This window comes from Martes martes (genome assembly GCF_963455335.1).
Source record: "Martes martes genome assembly, chromosome: 11".
NCBI classification, from domain to species: Eukaryota; Metazoa; Chordata; class Mammalia; order Carnivora; family Mustelidae; genus Martes; species Martes martes.
The window spans coordinates 18,744,621-18,772,267 of NC_137899.1; the positions used below are offsets into that span (position 1 = coordinate 18,744,621).

General features: G+C 39.6%; 1 protein-coding gene across 4 annotated transcripts in view; it reads right to left on the reverse strand.

Moving 5' to 3' along the window:
* STARD3NL (STARD3 N-terminal like) overlaps nucleotides 1-27,647 on the reverse strand; it is a 61,408-nt gene that overhangs the window by 33,337 nt on the left and 424 nt on the right. For 2 of the 4 annotated variants that reach the window (XM_080818852.1, XM_080818854.1), the window contains exon 2: nucleotides 27,112-27,167. The exons of the other annotated variants lie outside the window; for them this stretch is intronic. The gene's annotated coding sequence lies outside the window, so the exon portion shown is untranslated. The remainder of the gene's footprint in view (nucleotides 1-27,111; nucleotides 27,168-27,647) is intronic. 4 annotated transcript variants of the gene reach the window in all.

A 27,647-nucleotide genomic window follows, 5' to 3' on the forward strand; every position in this document is an offset into this window, starting at 1 on the left:
CTTATCACAAGTGCCCTCCTTAATGCCCATCACCCAGCTAGCCCAACGCCCACTGGCAGCCCTCAGTTTGTTCTCTACAGCCATCAAAAAGAATGAGATCTTGCCATTTGCAGAATGGAGCTACAGGGCATTATGATGAGCAAAGTCAGTCAGTCAGAGAAAGACAAATACCATATGATTTCACTCATATGTGGAATTTAAGAAACAAAACAGATGAATATTGGATTGAGTTTTAAAATACCTACCTATCACATTCAAATTAGCAGCTGAAACAACAGGATATTACTGGATAGAGAGAAATACAGATTACTGGATAGAGAAATCTGGGGGCAAAAATCAGTTATTGCAAAGGATTAAATAAAAACTCTATAAAGCATTTAAATAACATCACCCTATTGTTTGGTACAAATAAAAATTAACTCCTCGGTCAGCGTCAAATTTTGCCAGTAGATCCCTATTAATTTGACTACTGAGTGAAATACTTAAAAAAGAAAAAGAAAATAATGTACATGCATGTATGAAGGTCTGCAAGGCTTTTTACAGATCTGCCCATATCATCAGGGCTACAATGGGGGAGCAGAGGGGAGATGTGTGAAACAATTATAGTAAGACTGCTCTCTGGGAGTTCAACTCTAAAGTCACACATAAGGAATCAGAGTAGATGTACGGTGTCCCTGAAGGAGCAAAATGGTTTGCAAGACAAGATAGGAGAACACTGACAGGGCATGCATTCAGCTCTCAAGAGCAGAGGAGGAAATGTGCCCATCAGAAAGGGGATGGGTCAGTTCAGAAAGCACAGGAACAGGAGTGTCACAGCAAATGGAAGCTGTGTCCAGGCTGGCATCTTCAAGGGGGAGTACCTTGCCCTCTGGATTTTAGGTATCTCCAGTCCGCAGGCCAGATTATTCCTATGACTGATATGACGGCGCAAGGATATCATCAGTGCCTTTTGTCACTGAACAATTTAATAATTCCTGGCATGCCTCCTACCATCTTTTTAAAATTCTGTTTTTTTGTTTCTTTTTTTTCTTTTCTAATCCATGCAATACATGCCCTCCTTAATATCCACCACCAGGCTCACCCATCCCCCAGGCTCCCCTGCCTTCCAAAACCCTCAGTTTGTTTCTCAGAGTCCACAGTCTCTCATGGTTCATCTCCCCCTCCAATTTCCCCCAATGTACTTTCCCTTTCCTTCTCCTAACGTCCTCCATGTTACTCTGTTTCTTATTAAAATGTCACAGTGTAGGTAGAGAAACAAGAGATTGATCAGCTTGAGATAGTCATTCAGTCTACACTGAATGTTCACTGAAGATCTGGGGATGTGAGCTGACCCACATGAGGCAGAGCCACTCTCCATGGGACTCTGGAAACAGATGGTGACAAACCAGGTTTCTTGGGCAACAAGAGGGCTGGACTATATAACATTAACGAAGTGAGTGTGATGCCATTGAGAAACTTCTAGGGAAGTGGATGTCTAGATGTCTCCTGATGACCCATAAAAGCACTGCTCTTTGAGAACTCCTACAGATACCATTCAGATACCACCTTAGAGACAGTCACCTTTAAATATTACCATATCTTATGTATCGTGGGTAAGTGGTGACATTCCAAAAGCAAAAGAGAATTATAGAAAGTTGTACTTTCACTCCAGTATTCTTCCAATATACCTTTAACAACTCACATGATAAACAACAGTGGTGAGAGCGGACATCCCTGTCATGTTCCTGACCCCAGGGGAAAAGCTCTCAGATTTCCCCCACCTAGGATGATATTCACCATGGGTCTTTCGTACATATGGCTTTCATGATCCTGAGGTATGTTCCCTCTATCTCTACATGGTGGTGGGTTTTTATCAAGAAAGGATGATATATTTTGTCAAATGCTTTTTCTGTACCTATTGAGAGGATCATATGGTTTTTATTCTTCTTTTATTAACGTAGTGTATCGCACTGATTTGCGAACTGACCTGCAGTTATCCATATTTTACTGCAAGTAAATTATTAAGAGGACCACAGTTATCAGGCTCAAAACAAAGCTAGAATAACTGAACTTGACTCTGTAATGGTAACACAGTACATTTGCTTTTTTAAAAAATCTGACCTACAAGTATTTAAGTATGATTACTAATTTATAACCACTAAAAAGCAGGGAAAGTTCAGCAAAAGGTTCTTAATAAGTACATAGATTCTGACATATATCCTCTCAACTTAGCAAGTATAGCTAATATTTGGATTTCTAAAAGTTGAGAAGTATAATACATTTGTAATCAGATTCAAGATTTACCACTCAGTATCAATAATGTATGCCCTATCAGAAAGAACAGAGGAAAAAAGCCCAACTTGAAAATGAAGAAAATGTAAAAGCTAAGAAAATGAAATGGAAGTGTTGACAGTTTACTTTTCTAAAAAAATCTATTTGGTATCTTAAAGACATACATATGGATGCAGATTATTTGAATACATAATTTTTTAAAGACTGATAATTATTTTTTAACCCCTCAATCACAGACAATATGCTTTTTTGAGGATATATGTTATGCTTATAAAATTTAGCATAAAACTGTATTGCTAAATAAAATCTAATTCAATAAGTCTTGTAATTAGGAACTGTACATAGAAAAAACAACACTTAACAGACAATCAGAGCATTATTTTCTAAAATACTTGAAGTAAATATATTTAAAATTTTTTTAAATAATATTTAAAAAACAACAGCAAGACCTTAGGAAAATGTTTAAAGAGGTGTTTATAAAAGAATTCTGAAGGGGCACCTGGGTGGCTCAACTGGTTAAACATCTGACTCAATTTGGGTCAGGTCCTCTGCTTGAGATTCTCTCTCTCCCTCTGCCCTTCCCACCTCCCTGCTTGTTTCATGCCTGCTCTCTCTCCATCTCAAATAAATAAATAAATCTTAAAAAAAAATTAATTCTGAAAATGTCCAACTAACGAAGGATTTAGGTAAGAACATGTCAAACTCTCTGATATTCAATGCAAATACCCATTTTCTCCTCTCAGGATGAGAAGTAGATTCAATGAAAGTAAAACATCTTACTCTGAAAAAAAAAAAATAAATTAGGTTGTATAATTTTTTAAAAATGACAGTAAAAGCAGTGGAAAGCTGTCAAAGTTGTGCTTATCATCAAATTCACTTCTTAAAGTACTTTAATTACTTTTTAAATAAGCAACAAAATTTTTAAAATAGGCACTTAAATTTTAAGGCTACAAAAACTATATGTATCTTATAGGGAAAAATATCAAAAAAGAAAAAACAATAAGTACTATTAATAAATAAGTCCTACAAGGATCCCACCAAAAAAGAGAATTACAGACCAATATCCTTGATGAACACAGATGCGAAAATTCTCACCAAAATACTAGCCAATAGGATCCAACAGTACATTAAAAGGATTATTCACCACAACCAAATGGGATTTATTCCAGGACTGCAAGGTTGGTTCAACATCCGCAAATCAATCAATGTGATACAATACATTAATAAAAGAAAGAACAAGAACCATATGATACTCTCAATAGATGCTGAAAAAACATTTAACAAAGTGCAGCATCCCTTCCTGATTAAAACTCTTCAAAGTGTAGGGATAGAGGGCACATACCTCAATATTATCAAAGCCATCTATGAAAAACTCACAGCAAATATCATTCTCAATGGAGAAAAACTAAAAGCTCTTCCGCTACAGTCAGGAACACGGCAGGGATGTCCGTTATCACCACTGCTGTTCAACATAGTACTAGAAGTCCTAGACTCAGCAATCAGACAACAAAAAGAAATTAAAGGCATCCAAATTGGCAAAGAAGTCAAACTATCACTCTTTGCAGATGATATGATACTATATGTGGAAAACCCAAAAGACTCCACTCCAAAACTGCTAGAACTTGTACAGGAATTCAGTAAAGTGTCAGGATATAAAGTCAATGCACGGAAATCAGTTGCTTTTCTTTACACCAACAACAAGACAGAAGAAAGAGAAATTAAGGAGTCAATCCCATTTACAACTGCACCCAAAACCATAAGATACCTAGGAATAAACCTAACCAAAGAGGCAAAGAATCTATACTCAGAAAACTATAAAGTACTCATGAAAGAAATGGAGGAAGACACAAAGAAATGGAAAAATGTTCCATGCTCATGGATTGGAAGAACAAATATTGTGAAAATGTCTATTCTACCTAAAGCAATCTACACATTTAATGCAATCCCTACCAAAATCCCATCCATTTTTTTCAAAGAAATAGAACAAATAATCTTAAAATTTATATGGAACCAGAAAAGACCCCGAATAGCCAAAGGAATATTGAAAAAGAAAGCCAAAGTCGGTGGCATCACAATTCCAGACTTCAAGCTCTATTACAAAGCTGTCATCATTAAGACAGTATAGTACTGGCACAAAAACAGACACATAGATCAATGGAAGAGAATAGAGAGCCTAGAAATAGACCCTCAACTCTATGGTCAACTAATCTTCGACAAAGCAGGAAAGAATGTCTAATGGAAAAGAGACAGCCTCTTCAACAAATCATGCTGGGAAAATTGGACAGCCACATGTATAAAAATGAAATTGGACCACTTCCTTACACCACACACGAAAATAGACTCAAAATGGATGAAGGACCTCAACGTGAGAAAGGAATCCATCAAAATCCTTGAGGAGAACACAGGAAGCAACCTCTTTGACCTCAGCCCCAGCAACTTCTTCCTAGAAACATCGCCAAAGGCAACGGAAGCAAGGGCAAAAATGAACTATTGGGATTTCATCAAGATCAAAAGCTTTTGCACAGCAAAGGAAACAGTGAACAAAACCAAAAGACAACTGACAGAATGGGAGAAGATATTTGCAAACGACATATCAGATAAAGGGCTAGTGTCCAAAATCTATAAAGAGCTTAGCAAACTCAACACCCAAAGAACAAATAATCCAATCAAGAAATGGGCAGAGGACATGAACAGACATTTCTGCAAAGACATCCAGATGGCCAACAGACACATGAAAAAATGCTCCACATCTCTCGGCATCAGGGAAATACAAATCAATACCACAATGAGATACCACCTCACACCAGTCAGAATGGCTAAAATTAACAAGTCAGGAAATGACAGATGCCGGCAAGGATGTGGAGAAAGGGGAACCCTCGTACACTGCTGGTGGGAATGCAAGCTGGTGCAGCCACTCTGGAAAACAGTGTGCAGGTTCCTCAAAAAACTGAAAATAGAGCTACCCTATGACCCAGCGATTGCACTACTGGGTATATATCCTAAAGATACAAACGTGGTGCTCCAAAGGGGCACATGCACCTGATTGTTTATGGCAGCAATGTCCACAATAGCCAAACTGTGGAAAGAACCTAGATGTCCATCAACAGATGAATGGATAAAGAAGATGTGGTATATATATACAATGAAATACTCTGCAGCCATCAAAAGAAATGAAATCTTGCCATTTGCGACGACATGGATGGAACTAAGAGGGTATTATGCTTAGCAAAATGAGTCAGTTGGAGAAAGACAACTATCATATGATCTCCCTGATAGGAGGAAGTGGAGATGCAACATGGGGGGTTTGGGGGGTAGGAAAAGAAAAAATGAAAGAAGATGGGATCGGGAGGGAGACAAACCATAAAAGACTCAATCTCAAAAAACAGACTGAGGGTTGCTGGGGGGAGTGGGGATGGCAGAGGGTGGTGGGGATATGGACATTGAGGAGGGTATGTGCTATGATGAGTGCTGTGAAATGTGTAAACCTGGCGATTCACAGACCTGTACCCCTGGGGATAAAAACACATTATATGTTTATTAAAAAATTTAAAAATAATAAATAAATAAATAAATAAAGTCCTAAAGGAGAATGGTAAATGTTCCAAGCTGGGGGATGGGTACAATGTGATTCATTATACTCAACTCTCTACTTTTGTACATGGAGGAACATTTCCACAGATTTAAAATATATAAAGTAAACCCAAGAAATAGGCAAATAGGTAAACCTAGATTGGCAAGAGAGAGTTACGAAAGAAGCAAAAGTACCACTATAGGAGAGGTTATTTTTCAAGCTATAAATGATACTTAACACTAATTACATTTGAGCATCATAAAGGTAATACTCTGGAAATATTTTAGTATTCTTGATTTATCAAGAAGACGATGGCCTGATTAGAATGAACCATCCTAGGGACGCCTGGGTGGCTCAGTTGGTTAAGCTGCTGCCTTCGGCTCGGGTCATGATCCCAGGGTCTTGGGATCGAGTCCCACATCCGGCTCCTTGCTCAGAGGGGAGCCTGCCCCTCTGTCTGCCTGTGCTCACTCTCTCTGACAAATGAATAAATAAAATCTTAAAAAAAAAAAAAAAAAAAGAATGAGCCATCCTAAAAAGAAAAGTTAAAAAGTTGACAAAGAATTGCCTAGCAAAAGGAACTACAGCAAAACAGTTTGCTCAGTATTTCAAAATTTGAGGAAAAAAAAAAAAGATAAAATCTTGTAAACTACTCTAGAACATTAAAAAAAAGAGCTATCATATTATTAAATAAAACTAGCATAATCCTGACATTATCTGTCCAAAAACACACAAGAACAAAGAACACAAGTATTAACTAATCCTACCTATGACCATGTATATAACACTATATATACCACATATTAACCTAATAGCAAGATGAGTAATTTTGTTAGTGCAAACTGAGTTGCGCATATTACGGAGCACTTAATTTACATTGGAGTCATTTAAACCTCACAACAGCTCCCATGAGTAAGACTCCCATATTTGAATGTATTTCTGAAACATCACATAAATTAGTCAAAACTCATATAAATAAAAACTAAACCTAATAAGGAGGCAGATTATTTCCGTTTCTTTGCATTTGAAAAGCATGCATGAATACAACTTATGATTCATGTGGGCCAAAAAGCTTTGAAATTATGTAAATTTTGACTGGTTTTCAATTTGGGGGACTGGCATGATTTCAAATTTTGTGGGACTCATCTCCATATTGACCTGCTGTCTTCCACTTTCTTTAAAGCGTGGCCCTTTCAAGTCCCTTATTCTCCAGGTTTTGAAAGAGATATAGGGAAATATACTAGTGATATAAGAAAAACTACTGCAGACTGAAAGAAAAAAGTGGCAAGTATAATCAGCGCCTGTAGACAAGGAACAACAGGGAGACAGAAGAGGAGTGTGTGCTGATCTTCATGGGCCACACAAGTGGACAGAGAGGTCACAATGCTGATTTATCAGAAGTCAGAAATTTTAACTGTGAAAGAAAATTAACCAACTACCAAGTATTAGTTCAATTAAAAAAAAATATAAAACCACTAAAGATCAAGGAAAACTTATTACCTATAAGCCATCTGGCCTATACTTTTAAGCTTTTCTGCAAAAAATATTTACAGATGATAAAAATGCCATCTAAATTCAATTACAAAAGAAAGAAACTATTAGTCATTCTGGCTCATGGAGAAAGAAATCAATACATCAAAATATACTGAAGGTTCCATTTAAAAGTTAACAAAACAAGGGGCACCTGGGTGGCTCAGTCATTAAGTGTCTGCCTTGGCTCTGGTCATGATCCCAGGATCCTGGGATTGAGCCCCACATCGGGCTCCCTGCTCACGGAAAAGCCTGCTTCTCCCTCTCCCACCATCCCTGCCTGTGTTCCTGCTCTCACTACCTCTCTCTCTCTATCAAAGCTACCTCTCTTTCTGTCAAATAAATAAATTTAAAAATCTTTAAAAAAAATAAATTTTTAAAAAGTTAATGAAACAAAACCATTTGAATGTGTTATGCAGTAGAAGAAACTGCAGGTAAATAAATGTTTTTAGGATGAGGAATTTAAAATAACATCTACAGAGAGAAACATCTGAATACATAAAAATCAAAAGCTTCCCTCTATTACCTTAGAAAGTGAAACTTAAAGGTGATTGAAGACATAATGAAAACCTTAAAATTCAACTGGAAGAATGGGCAAAGAAAGACAAGGCACACAAGATAAAGAAATTTATTGATAAACTAATAAAAAAGAATTCTCATCAAACACCTGTAAATTTTTTAGAGAAGCAAATTTGAGATATGATCATTTATTAAAGTTTCCTGGGACCTTCAGGTAGACACACCTGAAACTCTTTAATGTTGCCTAACCTAACACATGGTCTACTTCTGCCTCCCTCTTCAGAACCACTTCACGCTAGAAATTTAAGCACTTCCCTAAAGGAATCAAATTCTCTGGAAGCTCTACTTGTTCTTCTCTCTCTACCTGGAGTGCTACTCTCCTTATCTCTATGGCTTACTCAACCTGTAAGCCTTAACTCAAAGGTTACTTTCTCAGGGAAGCTTTGGCTTCTTCCCACTCTTCCACACCCTGCTGCCCGAGCAAAGAAAATCATACCCAGACTTCCGTAACGACATTTATTATGCTGCATCAAGATTATTTTTGCATTTCATTTTTTTTTTCCAATTTTTTATTTATTTTCAGCGTAACAGTATTCATTGTTTTTTCACCACACCCAGTGCTCCATGCAATCTGTGCCCTCCCTAATACCCACCACCTGGTTCCCCCACCCTCCCACCCCGCCCCTTCAAAACCCTCAGGTTGTTTTTCAGAGTCCACAGTCTCTCATGGTCCACCTCCCCTTCCAATTTCCCTCAACTCCCTTCTCCTCTCCATCTACCCTTGTCCTCTATATTATTTGTTATGCTCCACCAATAAGTGAAACCATATGATACTTGACTTTCTCTGTTTGACTTATTTCACTCAGCATAATCTCTTCCAGTCCTGTCCATGTTGCTACAAAAGTTGGGTATTCGTCCTTTCTGATGGAGGCATAATACTCCATAGTGTATATGGACCACATCTTCCTTATCCATTCATCCGTTGAAGGGCATCTTGGTTCTTTCCACAGTTTGGCGACCATGGCCATTGCTGCTATAAACATTGGGGTACAGATGGCCCTTCTTTTCACTACATCTGTATCTTTGGGGTAAATACCCAGCAGTGCAATTGCAGGGTCATAGGGAAGATCTATTTTTAATTTCCTGAGGAATCATCAGAAGCTATTATCAACAGTTATATGCCAATAAGCTAAGCAACCTAGATGAAATGGATGCATTCCTGGAAAACTATAAACTCCCAAAATTGAACCAGGAAGAAATTGACAACCTGAATAGACCGATATCTAGTAACGAGATTGAAGCAGTGATCAAAAACCTCCCAAAAAACAAGAGCCCAGGACCTGACGGATTCCCTGGGGAATTCTATCAAACTTTCAAAGAAGAAATAATACCTATTCTCCTGAAGCTGTTTCAAAAAATTGAAGCAGAAGGAAAACTTCCAGACTCTTTTTATGAAGCCAGCATTACCCTGATCCCCAAACCAGGCAAAGACCCTACCAAAAAGGAGAATTTCAGACCGATATCACTGATGAATATGGATGCTAAGATTCTCAACAAGATCCTAGCCAACAGGATCCAACAGCACATTAAAAAGATTATCCACCATGACCAGGTAGGATTCATCCCTGGGTTACAAGGATGGTTCAACATTCGCAAATCAATCAATGTGATGGAACAAATCAATAAGAGAAGAGAGAAGAACCACATGATCCTCTCCATTGATGCAGAAAAAGCTTTTGACAAAATCCAGCATCCGTTCCTGATTAAAACGCTTCAAAGTATAGGGATAGAGGGAACATTCCTGAACTTCATCAAATCTATCTATGAAAAACCCACAGCAAATATCATCCTCAATGGGAAAAAGCTTGCAGCCTTCCCATTGAGATCAGGAACACGACAAGGATGCCCACTCTCACCACTCTTGTTCAACATAGTATTAGAAGTCCTAGCAACAGCAATCAGACAACAAAGAGAAATAAAAGGTATCCAAATTGGCAAGGAAGAAGTCAAACTCTCTCTCTTCGCAGATGACATGATTCTTTATATGGAAAACCCGAAAGACTCCACCTCCAAACTACTAGAACTCATACAGCAATTCAGTAATGTAGCAGGATACAAAGTCAATGTCCAGAAATCAGTGGCTTTCTTATACACTAACAATGAAAATACAGAAAGACAAATTAGAGAATCGATTCCATTTACTATAGCACCAAAAACCATAAGATACCTCGGAATAAACCTAACCAAAGAGGTTAAAGATCTGTACTCGAGGAACTACAGAACACTCCTAAAAGAAATTGAAGAAGACACAAAAAGATGGAAGACCATTCCATGCTCTTGGATGGGAAGAATAAACATCGTTAAAATGTCTATACTGCCCAGAGCAATCTATACTTTTAATGCCATTCCAATCAAAATTCCACCAGTATTTTTCAAAGAGCTGGAGCAAATAATACTAAAATCTGTATGGAATCAGAAGAGACCCCGAATTGCTAAGGAAATGTTGAAAAACAAAAATAAAACTGGTGGCATCACGTTACCTGATTTCAAGCTTTACTACAAAGCTGTGATCACCAAGACAGCATGGTACTGGCATAAAAACAGACACATGGACCAGTGGAACAGAGTAGAGAGCCCAGATATGGACCCTCAACTCTATGGTCAAATAATCTTTGACAAAACAGGAAAAAATATCCAGTGGAAAAAAGACAGTCTCTTCAATAAATGGTGCTGGGAAAACTGGACAGCTATATGTAGAAGAATGAAACTTGACCATTCTCTTACACCGTACACAAAGATAAACTCGAAATGGATAAAAGACCTCAACGTGAGACAGGAATCCATCAGAATCCTCGAGGAGAACATAGGGAGTAACCTCTTTGATATCAGCCACAGCAACTTCTTTCAAGATATGTCTCCAAAGGCGAAGGAAACAAAGGCAAAGATGAACTTCTGGGACTTCATCAAGATAAAAAGCTTCTGCACAGCAAAAGAAACAGTCATCAAAACAAAGAGGCAACCCACGGAATGGGAGAAGATATTTGCAAATGACAGTACAGATAAAAGGTTGATATCCAGGATCTATAAAGAACTCCTCAAACTCAACACACACAAAACAGATAATCATATTAAAAAATGGGCAGAAGATATGAACAGACACTTCTCCAATGAAGACATACAAATGGCTACCAGACACATGAAAAAATGTTCATCATCACTAGCCATCAGGGAGATTCAAATCAAAACCACATTGAGATACCACCTTACACCAGTTAGAATGGCCAAAATTAGCAAGACAGGAAACAACGTGTGTTGGAGAGGATGTGGAGAAAGGGGAACCCTCTTACACTGTTGGTGGGAATGCAAACTGGTGCAGCCACTTTGGAGAACAGTGCATTTCATTTTTTTTTAAAGCAAAAGTTTGCTTAAAATTTTGGGATTCACCTATTTACCAGTCCCTTCATTCTGGACAGTGAGAGTGAGAAGAAATTAAAGACAGACAGACAAGGGGCACCTGGGTGGCTCAGTCAGGTAAGCGTCTGACTCTTGACTTAGACTCTGGTCATGATCTTAGGGTCCTAGAACTGAGCCCTGCATCAGGCTCTCCGCTGAGTGAGGAGTCTGCTTGTCTCCTTCTGCCCCTCCCTCTGCATGCACTTTCTCTTTCTCTCAAAATTAAATAAATAAACTTTTAAAAACAATACAGACCAAAAGAAAGACTATTTAAAATTGCATCAAAAACATTAAAATAAATTTAACAAAATATATGCAAGATCTCAATACTGAAAATTTCTGCTTAGAAAATAGAGATGAAAATAAATGGAGAGATATATAATGTTTATGGAGTAGAAGAACTCATAGTGTTAATATTTCAGTTTCCCCAAATCAATCTATAGATACAACTCAATCCCAGTAATAATCCCATCAAGTTTTTTTGGTAGAAATTGACAAGCTAATTTTAAAATACATATATACAAATGCAAAGAAATGAGAATATCCAAAGCAATTTTGAGAAAAAAGAACAAAATTGGAAGACTCACACTGCCTAACGTAAAGATTTTCTATAAAGCTTCAGTAATGAAAACAGTATGGCACTAACATAAAGGTCAACAAATAGATCAACGGAACACAAAAGAGAGCCTGCACTTAAATGATCACTTGACTTTGGACAAAAATATCAGAGCAATCCAACAGTAAAAAGACAACAAATAATGCCAGGAGAACCAGATATCAAAACTGAAGATGAAAAAAAGAAAAGGACTTTGAACCCTGACTCACACTGTGCAAAAAATAAGAATGTATAGGAGAGTATTTTTAAACATATCTGTAAGCAAAGATTTCCTACCGAAGACACAAAAAACCAAAATCATTTAAAATAATTGTATAGGCTGTCTTGAGGGGCTCCCACTGGCCAATGTGAAAGACCTGAACATGAAAATAAGTAATGGCAGTAATGCTGGAAAAATCTAAAAGTTCCAGAAGTCCATTAGTAGTACTGTAAAAGAGAGAGAGAGACAGAGAGAGAGAGGGAGGGAGGGAGAGGGAAAGATGCAGCAGAAGTTCTTCTTTATCGAAAAAAAGTCAGATAAAAAAGAGATAATGAAATTAGAAATATCAGCAATTTGTAACCCACAATTGGAGTAACTGAGCCATGTAAGAATCTTCAACAGATGCTAAAAATTATTAAGAAGTTGTTGAGAAATAGGATCTTCACAGTCTCAAAAGTATTATCCCTAAGATTATCCAGTAAGTCCACTGGGGATAATACGCCTTTACAGTGAAGAGATCTGGCAGCCACTATCTGTACCCAATCAAACAGCATCATGGATATTGGAATAAGCTGACATTATTATATACGTCCTGATGTGATGCAGTAAGAAGTACACAACACCACTTATCTACCATGGCATACCCTAGCAAAAATGTTTAACCTAATTTTAGTCGTAAAGAAACAGTTAGGCAGACACAGCTTTTGGGATGTTCTCCAAGACAGGTATTGCAGACTGTTTAAAGAAGTCGATATGGTTAAAACAAAACAAGAACAGGAAAAAGGAAAAGTGTTGTGGATACTCTTTGAACTTAACATCAAGAGACACAACTACCAAATGCAATACGCAAGCCTAGATTGAATCTTGAATTTGAAAGAAAAAAAAAAAAAGAAAGAGAGAAAAGAGAAGAGAAAAACTTACAGAAAACAATTGGAGAATTGATTATAGTCCTGCCTCCTGGTTATGTAGAAGAATGCCCCTATTCTTAGGAGACGCATGCTGAAGTACTGAGTAGTAAGCGTCATGAAGTACACGGCTTAATTTATGAATAGTTCAGAAAACAGGACAGAAAGATGTTTTGCAACAGAGTTGCTTCTATGTATCTATCCATCCATCCAGTATCTATAAACATACATGATATATATTTAAATATAATGTATATACATGTACAAATATACATGTAGATGTACATACATGTAACATGTAGCACACAGCTATTAGAGAGAGCAAATGTAAATTTTCATTACAAAAAAAATCATTAAATTAACTCTGCCACACTGTAAGCTACCTTTCGGGGCACAAAGGAACCAGAATCATCTTAGGAAACCATTTATCATTCTATAAAACAGAATGCACATGAATTTTGCACACATTTGCATAACTCTGCTGTACAAGACAGTTTACGTGACAGACTAAAAGGAAAACCTCTGTAAGAGGCATGCAAATAAATTTGCCCTTTATGTAACTATCAAATTATCCCCCCACAAATGAAAACTGGTTGAAGACTTCCTAAGTACTTGTGACTGAAGATAGCAGTCATTCTGTCTGAACGTTCAGCCAGTGTCAGTCAAACCCCTACTAATGGCCTTTCTGGTGGTTGTCCTGAGGCCTAAATGGAACAGTGGAGAATATACTGAGCAACAGTCTGGGCTCTAAAGTCTGCTCAGGTCTTTAATGAACATGTGCACAAGATAATCACTTTTCTATAAGCTTTTAGAAGCAAAATCTGTCCTTCACTTGGTTCCACGTATTAGTACCCAAACTCTTCCCAGACTTGGGGAGAGAGATTTTTTATAAGGCACCATCCACCAAGGCTTGGGCATACCAGATGCTGTTTAATTCATGCAGCTGATTTATTATATGACCACTGATGGCTACACTTCAACACCACTTCCTTCTGTTCTTTCTCTTACTTCTCTTTAAGAATTTAGAATGTCTGACTCCATAGTAGTATCTCTCTATATACTTTCCATTGTTTCATTCCAAATATTTATTTTCTAGGTCTTTTCTAGTGTTGTTTACTCACTTGGGATATAATGAAAGCTTTAATTCCATTCTGATAAATCTGTTCTCTCTTTGCTGCTATTTCCGCCCTCCTCCTCCCCACCTCCCCCAACACACACATTTAAGGCTTTCTATTAAAAACCTCTGTCACTTCTTGCAGCCTTGTATCACTCAATAATTTCTAATATCAGCAGATCAAAGTAACCATATGTGCATAAACAGGACTTAACCTTTCAATGATATGCTTCAGCACTAAGATTTATTTAGAAATTGGTATCAATGACCAGGAAAAATTAAAGCAAAAAACAAATATGCTATAGTATTTTTTTAAAAGATTTTTATTTATTTATTTGACAGAGATCACAAGTAGGCAGAGAGGCAGGCAGAGAGAGAGGAAGGGAAGCAGGCTCCCCACTGAGTAGAGAGCCCAATGCAGGGCTCGATCCCAGGACCCTGGGATCATGACCTGAGCTGAAGGCAGAGGCTTTAACCCACTGAGCCACCCAGGCACCCCAAATATGCTATAGTATTTTTAAGTCAGTCTTCTAACAACACTAATTTATCTCCCAAACCCAAATCTGTTTTTATAGAAACTTAATTTCTAAGCAATCTATTTCTACAGCAACAGTAAAAATATTAGTGAACTTTTATTGGACACTTAACATAGAAATATTAAGATTTAAAGATGGTTGAATAATGCATATTGATGTTTGCATAATTTATGAGGTGAACTCAAACATATACTGAGAAACTGAATCTAGATGTGTACTACAAAATTTGAAAATTGCACTTGATAATTTTTGAAAATTCAAAGGTTGCCAGGAATATACCATGTCTACTTCATTTACTCCACAAATACGTGTCAACCACCAAAAAGCTGTGCCAGGTGTTCCTCTGAACATGGGATGTGGCAACGAACAAAATAAAAAATATTTTCTATGCTCACAGAGCTTACTTTCTTTTTCATTTTTTTTAAAGACTTTATTTGAGAGTGAGCGAGAGTGAGAGAGAGATCACAGAGGGAAAGGAAGAAGCAGACTGGCTGCTGAGCAGGGAGGCTGACTCGAGGCTCGATCCCAGGACCCTGAGATCATGACCTGGGCAGAAGGCAGACTTTTTTTTTTTTTTTTTTTTTTAGGATTTATTCACAAGAATGTTTATTGGGTTAGAGTCACATAAAAACTGAAAATAATATGATTGATCACCAGTGGAAATAACTGAATAGGCTATTGGATCAAAAGCTGCTTATAAAAAAGTTGTATCAGGGGTGCGTGGGTGCTCAGTTGGTTAGATGTCTGACTTGATTTCGGCTGGGGTCATGAAATCAGGGTTGTGGGATCCATCCCCACATCCGGCTGCCCACTAGTGGGGAACTGGCTTGGGATTCTCTCACTCCCTCTGGAAGGCAGACTTTCTAAAGGGGGCAGGGGGTAAATAAAAAAGCACTGTACATTTAAACTGCGTGTTTAGGATGACCTCACTGACGAGGTGGAGCAAAGACCAGCAAAGAGCATTGCAGGGAGAGGGAAGAGTAAGGTCAGTGCCCTGAGGTGGGTGGAGTTGGCCACCCTGGAGGACAGACAGTCATTAGCTTTCAGCGTGGCTGTAGCTAAGTAACAGAACTGGAGAGCAGGGACACCTGCGTGGCTCAGTGGGTTAAAGCCTCTGCCTTCAACTCAGGTCATGATCCCAGGGTACTGGGATCGAGCCCCACATCGGGCTCTCTGCTCAGCAGGGAGCCTGCCTCCTCCTCTCTCTCTGCCTGTCTCTCTGCCTACTTGTGATCTCTGTCAAATTAAAACAAAAAACAAAAAACAAAAAAAAACTGGAGAGCAGCAGAAGAGGATAAGAGAGAAGTTGAGAAGGGACAGAAGACCTTACAGGCCACTGTAAAGACTTTAATGAGACAGGAAGACACTGAAGGTTTTCAGTAGAGGCTCTCTAGCTGAGAGAACCATAGAAGCAGGAAGACCAATCAGCAGATATGGTAACAAATTCGGGAAGGAGGTAAAACTCTGCCTTAGTAGACTAGCGTGGTAGCATGGAGGTGGCAAGAACAGACTGGTTCTAAATATAGAGCCAAAAGCACTTGTTGATGGACTAGGTGTGGGGTATAGGATAAAGGAAGGGTGAAAAGAGAACTGCTGGGTTTACAGCCTGGGGAAATTGAAGGATGGAGCTTCTATTTACTGAAATGGAGACGATTGTGGAAAGGCAACTTCGAGGAAGAACATCAGTTCAGTTTGGACACATAAAGTTTGAAATGCTTATTAATATCCAAGTAGACAGTAATTATTATTAAAGTAAATAGCCAGAAAGAAGTTAGGAGTTCAGGGAAGAGGTATGAACTAGAGAGAGAAATTTTAGAGTTAGTAGCTTAGGGATGAAGTTAGAACCATTCAATAAAACAGAAATTTGAATGTTCTCCCTTCTTTCCATAAAAGATGAGAAAAAAACAAAGTTCCTTTATCTGTAGAACAGAAAATAATTAAGATGGGGCCCACTTTAAGTCCACTAAAAGTTCCCATTTTATTAAATTATAAGCACTGAACACCTACAAAATGTAAAACCCCAAGGACATTTAAAAGGCTTCAAAAAGCAATGTTAAGTGTTCCCCTGCTCTGGGCAGAACTTCCATCTACTTGAGGAGACAGAGATCAATAATAGGAGGGAATGACGAAGGGGAAGGAAGGAAGAAAGGAAGGGAGAGAGGGAGGAAAAGGAAGAGAAGAAGGAAGGAAGTCAGTCAAGTGAGTACCCCTGACAATAACCATGCCCCTGGGTGTTGCCTGGTCTGAAGGAAGATGAGCCAGCTGGAGAGAGGAAGGACACTTGACAATGTCGATTTGTTCTTCCACAGATCACAGGCTGGCAAAACGGCAGCATGCCATGGAATGGCCAGTCACGTTGGGCAGTTCATGTTGTCCGCTCACTACCTCCGCAAGGGTTGACAACTCGGTAGACAGTTATGCCACCAGCACTGGCTGAGTCAGATGGCTGGCAGGTTACAGCCACATCTCATCACCACCCAAATTAAAAAATCTCTCTCAAGATGGGCTCTGGCAAACAAGAATATTCATCTTTTTCAGAAACAGCTATCAGGCGGCCAGAATAACTGGAACAACGTGGTCTCTAAAGCTACTTCCCTCCAACTTCTACTGTCTCTTTCCAAACTCTGAGTCTCCTCCCAGTAGATCTCTTTGGGTGCTCAAATAGACTTTTACAGCTTTTCTCCCTTTCACAGCTTCGGCTCTAACTTCTATACTCATATAGAGCCTTCACAGCTCACCTAGAAACAACTTTATTTTAATCTTCTAGGTCACAGAAGCTATACATAACCCCATTTCCCTTCATGAGTCAAACAAAGTCATTTCCACAGGTATAAAAGACTGCTGATTTTCTTGGTTGCTGACTACCCACCATTTTCCAGAACTTTTTCTTCTTCCCACAGAACAAAATCTACTTTTAGCTTTCCTAAAAAAATCACAGGAAATCAGTTATTATGGTTATTATGGAGTTAGCACTATTTTTCCCGATTTTGAATTCATTAGTACTCTCAACCATCAGTAGGTGGTAATTCAGAGCAACCATGTTCCTCCTTACTGCACACATTCTCATGAATATTTAAAACTTCCTCTTCAGGATGTGCTGCCAGCTTTAGCAACAATGGAGTCAACCATCATATTACTTCCCTTGGAGGCAATCATCAAGATGTGACCACCAGCCAACCTGTGAGCTGGACCTGGCCACCGGGAGACTCCCCACCCCCTTTCCTGTCCTTGGAATGCATATTCTGCTCGTCTTCCTCACTCTCAGAAGCTGCTCCAAAGATACAGCCTTGAAATAGAACTGCGGTGCTGAGACCATCTGGACTGGGTGTGTGTGACTGGCTGAACTCACTTGAGGCCTTGACATAAACTTTTAAGATTCTGGAGGCCGGGCGAGGAAAACTACTCATCCTGCAACTGCTCAAGACAAGCCTTGTAAGTAAGTTCCTTCATCCCTACAACTGCCACGGCAAATGTGAAATGGTCTGCCTCTTTCTTCACTGTCCCTGCCCTGCACACACAGCGGCCACTCTCAGATTACACCCCAGAAGCTCCAGAGGAAGCTGTAAACCAACAAATCCCTCAGTTATGCAACCTAAATATTTTCCAATGCATATGAAGACATCTCTGCGCCATGTACTGCCATTTCGTCAGTGCTCACTGCAAGCAATTTTCAAAAAGAGGATTTCGGTTCTCAGGACAGAACTGCGATCTTATTGATCTCTATCTGAAAATCAGTAATGTCCCAAGGCAGTGAGCTCAATGACCTCCCACGAATCATAGGCAAGTGGCTACAAGTGGACACTTCTTTTAGTAACCATCTCTCTTCATCTCAATGACTAGAATTAAGAATATGTTCCTCACACATTCTCCATAGCCCTCCCCAAACTTATCTCCTCTACTCTACTCCTGTAGAGTAGCCAGCTGTACCTGGCCAGCTGACGAGTAGGCAGCAAAGCTAAGGTGGCTCTTCAGAAGTGAGCAGGGTTTCCCTTTATTCAAAGGCACAAGACTCCTTCTGTGAAAGAGGAGAGATAAGCATTCCCGCAAATGTCACTCTAGCTGACAAAGCCATCCTCTCCTCACTGCTCCTTAGTGGCTCCAACACTGGGAGAAGTAGTATACCAAGAGCAATGCCAGGGAAGACAGAGTATCAACTGCCCCTGGCGTTATCCAAGGACAACTCCCTAACTCACAAACCAGGACAAGCCAAAAGAAGGAACGGTCATTCACATCTTTGCCCAGGAGTATCTACCAATAGGCAGAAGTTACACATGTCATCTCCTACTCTTCGGTATACAAAATGGCACATAGTTCCTAACATAATTACTAATCTTTACGGTGGGTGAAGGTCTGCTTGGTGCACATGACAGATTAGGAAAATCAATGGCAAAATCTTGATGTCTGGATTTGAAGGGGAAAAAAAAAACTGTAACCTTTCCTTCTTTCATCAGATTTCGTAGGTGGTCATAGAGGAAACTGACCTTCAGAAGATCAGCATCGGATGACTTTAGCTTATGCTTCAGCAAACAGAATCACAAAAACAAAGACCACTAATTATAAGACTCAGTGCAGCTATAGGCTAATATACTCAGGAAACAGAGTTAAAGCCTCATAATGAGAATGGATTCAGAGAATGTTACAGAGTTAGAGGACATCATAAAAGTAGTAGGATCTTGGGGTGCCTGGGTGGCTCAGTAGGTTAAAGCCTCTGCCTTAGGCTCAGGTCGTGATCCCAGGGTCCTGGGATCGAGCCCCACATCCGGCTCTCTGCTCAGAACGGAGCCTGCTTCCCCCCCTCTCTGCCTGCCTTTCTGCCTACTTATAATCTCAAATCTCATATAATGTCAAATAAATAAAATATTTTAAAAAATATAAAGTAGTAGGATCTCTTTAAGCTCTCAAGGTTCTCAAAAAGGTTTGAAACCAGCTCATTATTTGCTCTCAAATAATATAACAAGAGATAAGTAATTAAAAAGTCAAAAACAAAACTCTAAGAATGACTTAAAAATACAGATATTGGTGTAGAACATACATACTACCTGTAAATACTTCAAAAAATATTTAGGAAGGAAAAACTAACAAATAATAACCCATAATTTCTTGTGTACAGCTTTTATTATGAAGACAAGCATTAAATTTGATTCTGCTGTGAGCTTCGTCTTCTGAACTGGTGACCATGTCGTTCCCCTAATATCTCTTACTGGACTTTTCCAGTTTTCCCAATTATCACTCATTCACATTACTCAATAATTCAGACTCACCCATCTCTGAAACATCTTCCATGCTGGTATCATGCTAGTTTTTTTTTTTTTTTTTTTAAATGAAAACTCGAACAAACCATTTTATCCCCTTTCTCTCATACCCAAGGGCTCTAGCCACAGGGGCCTATTTTTAGTTCCCTGTGCAGGAGGAAATTTCACCATCCATGCCTTTGCTCTAATGCTCCATCTTCCTGGAGAGTCTTATCATCGGAGCACTTAAACAACAACAATAAAAGCCAGTTCACTGTTTAAGGAAGGTTAAGTACCACTTCCTCAAAGAAACCTTCCATAACCTCACTGGATGACACACATGTCATGCATCTTTAATGGCACCTCTAATCTTTCACACATTGTTCACATGTCCTTTTCCCAGTGTTAGACCAACAGTTCCTACAAGACACGTAGACATATAATCCTTCGCACCTAGGGAAATGCCTAGCTATGGGTTATGCATTTGATTTGTTTGTTTAATTCATGAATCACAAATATCATCATATGAGAGTCTGGGGTCTGGGTGCTTGTTATCTAAAATTAGGTAAGTTTATACACATGTCCGGGATTTCAGTATATTACATTAAATGAACCAAGAATATTTGAACTTTCTTTAATTACTGTAACTGACAAAACAATGAATCAAAATGTCCCAAATTAATTAATTTGGTCATCTCTTATTCCAATGCATTTTCAATGCTATTTACTGAAGTCATTCCAACAACACACTACATAAACTGATACAAATATATGGAAAAAGAGAAAGAAACCACTATAGGAATGGGACCCAAGTAGAAAGATATTAAAATCTACCACAAGTAAAACACTATGCTAGAAGCTGTGAGGAAAACCAAAATGGGAAAGACATGCCCCTGATCCTCAAGTAGAATAGTTTTATAAAGGAGCTAAAATGGTTATACAAATAATTAGAAATCAAAGCCTAAGATAATTATAATACAGAGAAGACTGAACTTTAGATTGTGGTGACCAGAAAAGGCTTCATGAAAAAGCTGACCCAAGAGTAAATGTATGACTTTGCAAGAAATGGAAAGGAAATGCATATTGTGAATGAGGGGAAGACTGGAGTAAATTACAAACAGAGGCGCAGGAGCATGTCCAGGACCAGTGAGCCATGGACGGTCTGGGAGGGACCCCATGTGAGCACGCCGCAGAGGGTGCAGCTGGGCCAGGAAGGAGGACAGGTGACAAGGGCCATGGATGGTCAGCACGGGAGTGAGGGCTCGCTTTTCACACCTAGAGCTGGGGCATGAGGGTACACAGGCTCGACTAAGGGGGTCAGAGTCTGAGGACAAGGAAAATGCCTCAAAGACCACAGCCATCCATTGGCTACTAAAATGCAGGCAGAGATGCTCTTCAAAGCGTTAAACCAGACTCAACGGGTTTCTGGTTGCCAACAAAGTGAGGTCTAGTTGTGGTTTGCTTCTCCAAGGATACAATCATTCCAGGATTCCAGAATTTATGCTTTCTCCATGTGCTATAAAAATATGTATTTTACCACCTGTACAGGCAAAGGGCAAGAGAGAAACAGGTACAAACACTGCTGAAGGCTGTAGGAGTCCAGAACTTTCAAATGGTCAGCTCTGAGCAGCAGAGCACTATAATTTCAAAGAGTGTTGGAGGGCCAGCTTTAATTCTCACACTCTTCTGGCTTAAAAAAACAGCAAGACAATGCCTTCTAGTCTGGAAGCACCTTCCCACCCACCCTCATTTCCAGAGTCTTCACAGGGAAACCCGCCCTCCACACAGAAACTACATTTCCCCCATCACCTGCATGCACACTTTTCTATAAGTCGCACTGCTGCAAAGTTTACACAAAAAAAGACTCCCAACTGATGCCCCGGAACTAAACCTTGTCCATATATAGGTGACAGTGTTTATCTGACTGCTGGCCCACATGATGTTTTATAAACACCGAATTGCCAATATTAAAATATGAGAGTTTCCCCCTCACAGATCCAAATTTCTAGTTTCTCTCCAAATATAGGCAATCCTGGCAATACTTCCCAGCTCCCCAGTATGACACCCTGCCACCTCACTTACATGCAGCCCCGCCTGGTCCTTCTTGGCATTTGTTTGGGCTCCTAGATTGCATGGTCTTTGGATCCCCAATAGTTGGGGTCCAGTCTCAGCTGGCTGTGGAAGGACAGGGCTGACAAAGAACACTGCCTAGTGTCAGTCCTCTCCTTATTAGTTGTGTAACCTTAGACAAGCTACTTTAACCTCTCTGTGCCTCAGCTTCTCCTTCTGTAAAATGAGGACAATTATGATGTAATGTACTTCAGAGGGCTTTTGCGAGGAATACATTAGTTTCTATAAAGCAGCGGTTGTGCAGGTATTGGGGCCGGTGAGAAGTTTTTGGTTGTCACAACTGGGGGAGGTGTCCCTGACATCTAGTTAGAGTCCAGGGATGCTGTAGGACAGCTCCCACAACAACAACAACAACAATAACAACAACAAATAGCCAGCCCAAAATGTCAACAGGATGAGCAATCCAGACACAAAGCAATGAGAACAGCAGCTGGCTCAGAGGAAGCCCTCTTTTAAGTGTGAGCTCTTATCAATAATGCCCAATGCGAGGACTGGCTGGTGCTCCTATCTCAGCTGGAGAAATTTCTGATAGCTCAGGAGCTCCTTGCTTGATGAATTTAAGTACGACACAAATAGCAAAATGTACCTGAAATTCCCTGGTTCCGCATATTCGCTCAACAAGCAAGTGGTTAATTTAAAGAAAACAAAAACAAAAACATGAGAGTCTATTTTCCTAAAACAAAAAGCAAACAAGAATACACCTGGGTGAGCAATAATGCACAGGATTTGAAAAGCATACTGTCCTAAAACAAATGGATGGTGGAAACCAGTGACTACTGCAACTTAGAACTAGGCCAAATTCCTCTCCACTCCAAGTTTTATACACTGAGGGTGCCCACTGGTCCCAAGATAGTTTTTGGAAAACTGTAACAAGACGAGAAGTAGAAGAGAAGGGTTTTAAACTAAAGAGTCAACCAAACCCAGTACTACCCCAGTGCCTGTGCAGGAATATCCTGCAGGCTGGCAGGGGTCCTGTGATGGGGAGTCATCACAACAGGTACCTTCAAGATCCAGATCGAGAACAACCAAAGCAAGTAAAATAGCTCAGAAAGGCTTGAGCTCTGCAGGACAGCAGAACCCATAACATCCGGTGCAAGCCTCCACTGTCTCCAGCCAGGTATACGGACCAGGCTTCTTAGCCCAGCACCACATGCATCCCTGGCTAGGCTCTCTGGGCCTTTTCTAATCTTTAATACTCAAAAGCTGGAACTGCTATTACATTATCCAGTACCATAAACACAGGCAACAATGATTTTTACTTGTGACCATTTACAACCCGAAGATTTGAGTTCCTCTCAAAGGATCCCCTGGTAACTGCAGAAGTCAGACCCTTAACTGAAACAGGAAAGAGGTTCTGTTGAATCAAAGCCAAGAAAAACAGAACAGTGCTTCTCTCAAAGATGAGATGATAAAAGTATAAATAAAACTAAAGGGCTCTACAATCTACAAAAAACTTTGCATGTATAACATGAATAGTTAAGTGTCTCCTAAGCTCAAGCAAACATATATTTGAACACCCATGTATAAAAGAGTGCATTACCAAAGACACCAGGATTGGTAAACTACATCACAAAGAAAGACTCCCAAAAGTATTATGAAAGAGAAGGCTTCCATTAAAGACACAGGAAATATCCCATTAAATAAGCAGCACAAATGGACACGAAAGGACAGGCAGAACTTTGGCTGGATTTGTCCATATATGAGGCATTCCAGGCAGAACACAAGCAAAGACACTGAAGCTGAAACAGCCAGTTCAGTCTGGGGCACTGGGTTCATGGAAGGATGGCGCTAGAGTCTGAGACCAAATCATGACAGCCTAGATCTTCAGAACATGGACATGGATCGGTTGCATGAACAATCTTGAAGGACAGAGAAACTCAGTCAAAATACCCAGTGAATGGCTTAAAGAGCAAAAGCTCTCTATTGCCCAAATTTAAGACTTTCCAATGTGTAAGAAAGAAGATAAGTGCATTTACGTAATTCTAAATTCAACTAATGAAAGACAATCCCTATTACGTTATAGGAGAGTCAAGAAATCACCAGAAAGTAAATTGAACTATTTGTTAGTTTACTATTACTCACCTACCATATCCCAGTCATAATAAGCAAAGCTTGGAAACAAATAATGAGTATTTTTAAATTGGAGGAACATAGCAACCCATTTTTTAACCATAAAATCCATGAACTGATTTTTACTTAATTTTTTAAAATGATTATATAGTACCAAGAAAGAGAAGTTATATCCCAAAGCTGACCCAAAGAAACTCCACTTGCTAACAGAGTATGAGCCAGCAGCTCTACACAATGTTCCCACACCTGTAAGCACAAGGTTAATGCTAGGAATTCAGTAACAAATTTTGAACTCCCTTTCAAAGATGTGTGCAATTAGGGGCACCTGGGTGGTTCCCTCAGTTAAGCATCTACCTTCAGCTCAGGTCACGATCCCAGGGTCCTAGGATAAAGCCCCGCATTGGGCTCCCTGCTCAGAAGGGATCTGGCTTCTCCCTCTCTCTTTCAAATAAATAAATAAAAATCTTTAAAAAGGAAAAAAAAAAAAGATGTGTGCAATTAACCTTAAATTTTATAGTCATTTTTGATGGGCACCGGGGTGGCTCAGTCAGTGTCTGCCTTCCACTCAGGTCATAATTCCAGGGTCCTGGGATGGAGCCTGCTTCTCCCTCTCCCTCTGCCTGTTGCTCCCCCTGCTTGTGTGTACCCTCTCTCTCTCTCTGCCAAATAAATAAACAAAATCTTAAAAAAAAATAAAATAAAGTCATTTTGAAACCGCTGTCTACTAACAAAAATCTGTAATCTACTAACAAAAACATTGTATTCTCAGGGGCACCTGGGTGGCTCAGTCAGTTAAGCATGTGACTCTTACAGGTCATGTCTCAGGGTCATGAGATTGAGCCCCACTTCAGGCTCTGCACTGAGCCTGGAGCCTGCTTCAGGTTCTCTCTCCCACTCTCTCTGTCCCTCCCTCCTATCTCCCCCACAATCATTCTCTCTCCAAAAAAAAAAAAAAAAAAAAGAGAGAGAGAGAGAGAGAGAAAGTATATTTTCATATATGTAGAAACCCACTGTGATGGAACTTTTATGACATATAATAGAAAAAAATACTAGGCTGAGAATCAGTAACGTGAGAATTTGGTACCAGTTATGCCTTAAAAATCTGGGCTTCTACAGCCTGACCTTTAAAATGAGAGGACTGGGGGCACCTGGGTGGCTCATTCGGATATGCGTCTGCCTTAGGCTAGGGTGCTGATTCTCCGGGTCCTGGGATCAAGCCCACATCAGGCTCTCTGCTCAGCAGGAAGCCTGCTTCTCTCTCTCTTTCTGCCCTGCCCCTTACTCTACCGCTCTCTCTCTCAAATAAATAAATAAAATCTTTATAAAATGAGAGGACTAAATCATGATCTCTAAAAATTTCAAAAAATATAACTTCAAAAAAATACATAACTTCAAATAATAGAGACTTGGAGCTGTAGCTATGTATTCGGGGAAGCAGTGAGGTAGAGTAACATGGATTAGGCGTTGGGGTCAGGCTAACTGGAATGTTCTAATCTATGCTCACTCAGTACTAGCTGGATGGCCGAAGTACAAGATTCCCTTCTGATCAAGAAGGATTAATATTTACCTTTGCAATATGTTGGAAGGAAAGAATGTATGTAATGCTCCTGGCATAGTGTAGGCACTAAATAAAGGCAGACATTAACTCTCTGGTTGGTTAAAAGCTCTGATGAAAAATGGTAATCCACTTGACCATGCAGTTTCCTAGAACTCAGCTTGGACAAGAGCAGGGAGTGACTGCCAGTCCTTTCCAAAGGGCGACCCCACATAAAGATTGGAGGCCTCATAGGAAGGAAGGATAAAAGCAGGGAGCTGAAGACAAGCAGAGGCTGAGAGTCCTGCACATAATAATGAACAGGAAAAAAACAGCATGAGACAAGGTGCTCAAGGTAAGATGTATTTTCATTAAGAGAGAAAACTACTGGTGAATATATATATATATATAACAAATTGCTGCAATGATTTCATAACCAAAATAAAACAGAGAGCCGGCTAGAGTCTATGAGCATCATTAAATAAAGAGGGGTTTGGCAACACACAAATCCTATGCCTTTTGCCTGACTGCACTGGGTTTAGACGATGCAGTTCAAGCCCACCTCTCAAGTGACATCTCCCCCCACCTCGCTCTCCCCAAGGTTCAATCCATTCCACATGGCTTCTCTTCCACCCCTGGTACACACTAAGCCCATTTTTCCTTTAGCTCCTTTGCACTGCAGTGTCTGCCTGGAAACTTCCACCAGATCTTCCCATGGCTGACTCATTCTAAACACTTAGGTCTCATCAAACTGTATAACTTCCTCAAGGAAACCTTCTCTTGTCACCATATCTAAATTCTCTCTTACTCCCCCATATCTCAGTCACACTCTATCCCCTTATCCTGAACTATTTTTTCTATCATTTATCATTATCTAAAATAGTCATTTTTCTTTACATGTTTATTGTGTCTCCACCAAAATGGAAGGTCTTTGAGGGCAGGAACCCTAAGTAAACTTTTCAATCTCCAACACCTCAAACCAAAATGTGGCACAGATGAGGTACTCATCTGATAAACTTGTTCAAAGAATAAACTGAAATGATTGAAATTGCCATCCTGTGAACATAAGTAAGGAAAAGTCCCCCAAAGTGACTTCAATTTCACTTCTTTAATGCAGTTTTATGCAATCACGCAGACTTAAAAGTTCAATGTTTTACCAAGATTTAAAGAGAATGAATTTTTAATGAAAATATTATATATGTATGTACATATTGTACACCGCACATTTTCACTTTATGGGCATGAATCTATACATAAAGCAAAGGTAGTAAAAGTTTTATTTTTTGAGATCCTGCTTTTAGAAAGAGAGTAGATGGGTAGATGGTACATAGATGGGAATTATCTTTCAGAACCTCTCTCAACAAAGATTCTGAGGTACACAATCTGAACTAAGTCCAGTATATTTGAGAGATTAGACCTGTTACTTTGTTACCTTGCTAAACTTATCCAAACTATTACTGAGTCAAGTGATGAATTCAGTGATTCCATCTGTGAAATAGAAGACAAATGACATGGTGAATAACTGGCACATTAATGGAAGGGTAAGAAAAGTTCCACAATGTTAACCCATATTTGAACAAAAGAGGGGGGGGGGGACCTCTTCCTAGAAAATCCTAAACAAAAATAAGCATGCTACTTTGATTTCAAAATATGGCCAGATACTATGAGTGGGCAAGGCAGTGAAATGAAACTAGGACCACAACACTAATAACTTGGGCTTTGATTTTTCAATTTCGTTTTGTTTTGAACACAGATTTTCTTAATGAGTAAAAGAGGCCAACGATCGACCTTGTCTGTATAACCCACGCATCACCCTAGTCACCCTAGTCACCGTTCGTGGTTAACTCCGGAGGGCCCATGGCGCCAGCACTGGGCGGGACCCCACCGAGGACTCCTCGAGGTCCGCAGGGGGAAGGAATGCAGACCTCACTACCTGTATCCCGTCCCAGCATCCCAGCCTAAGCGCTG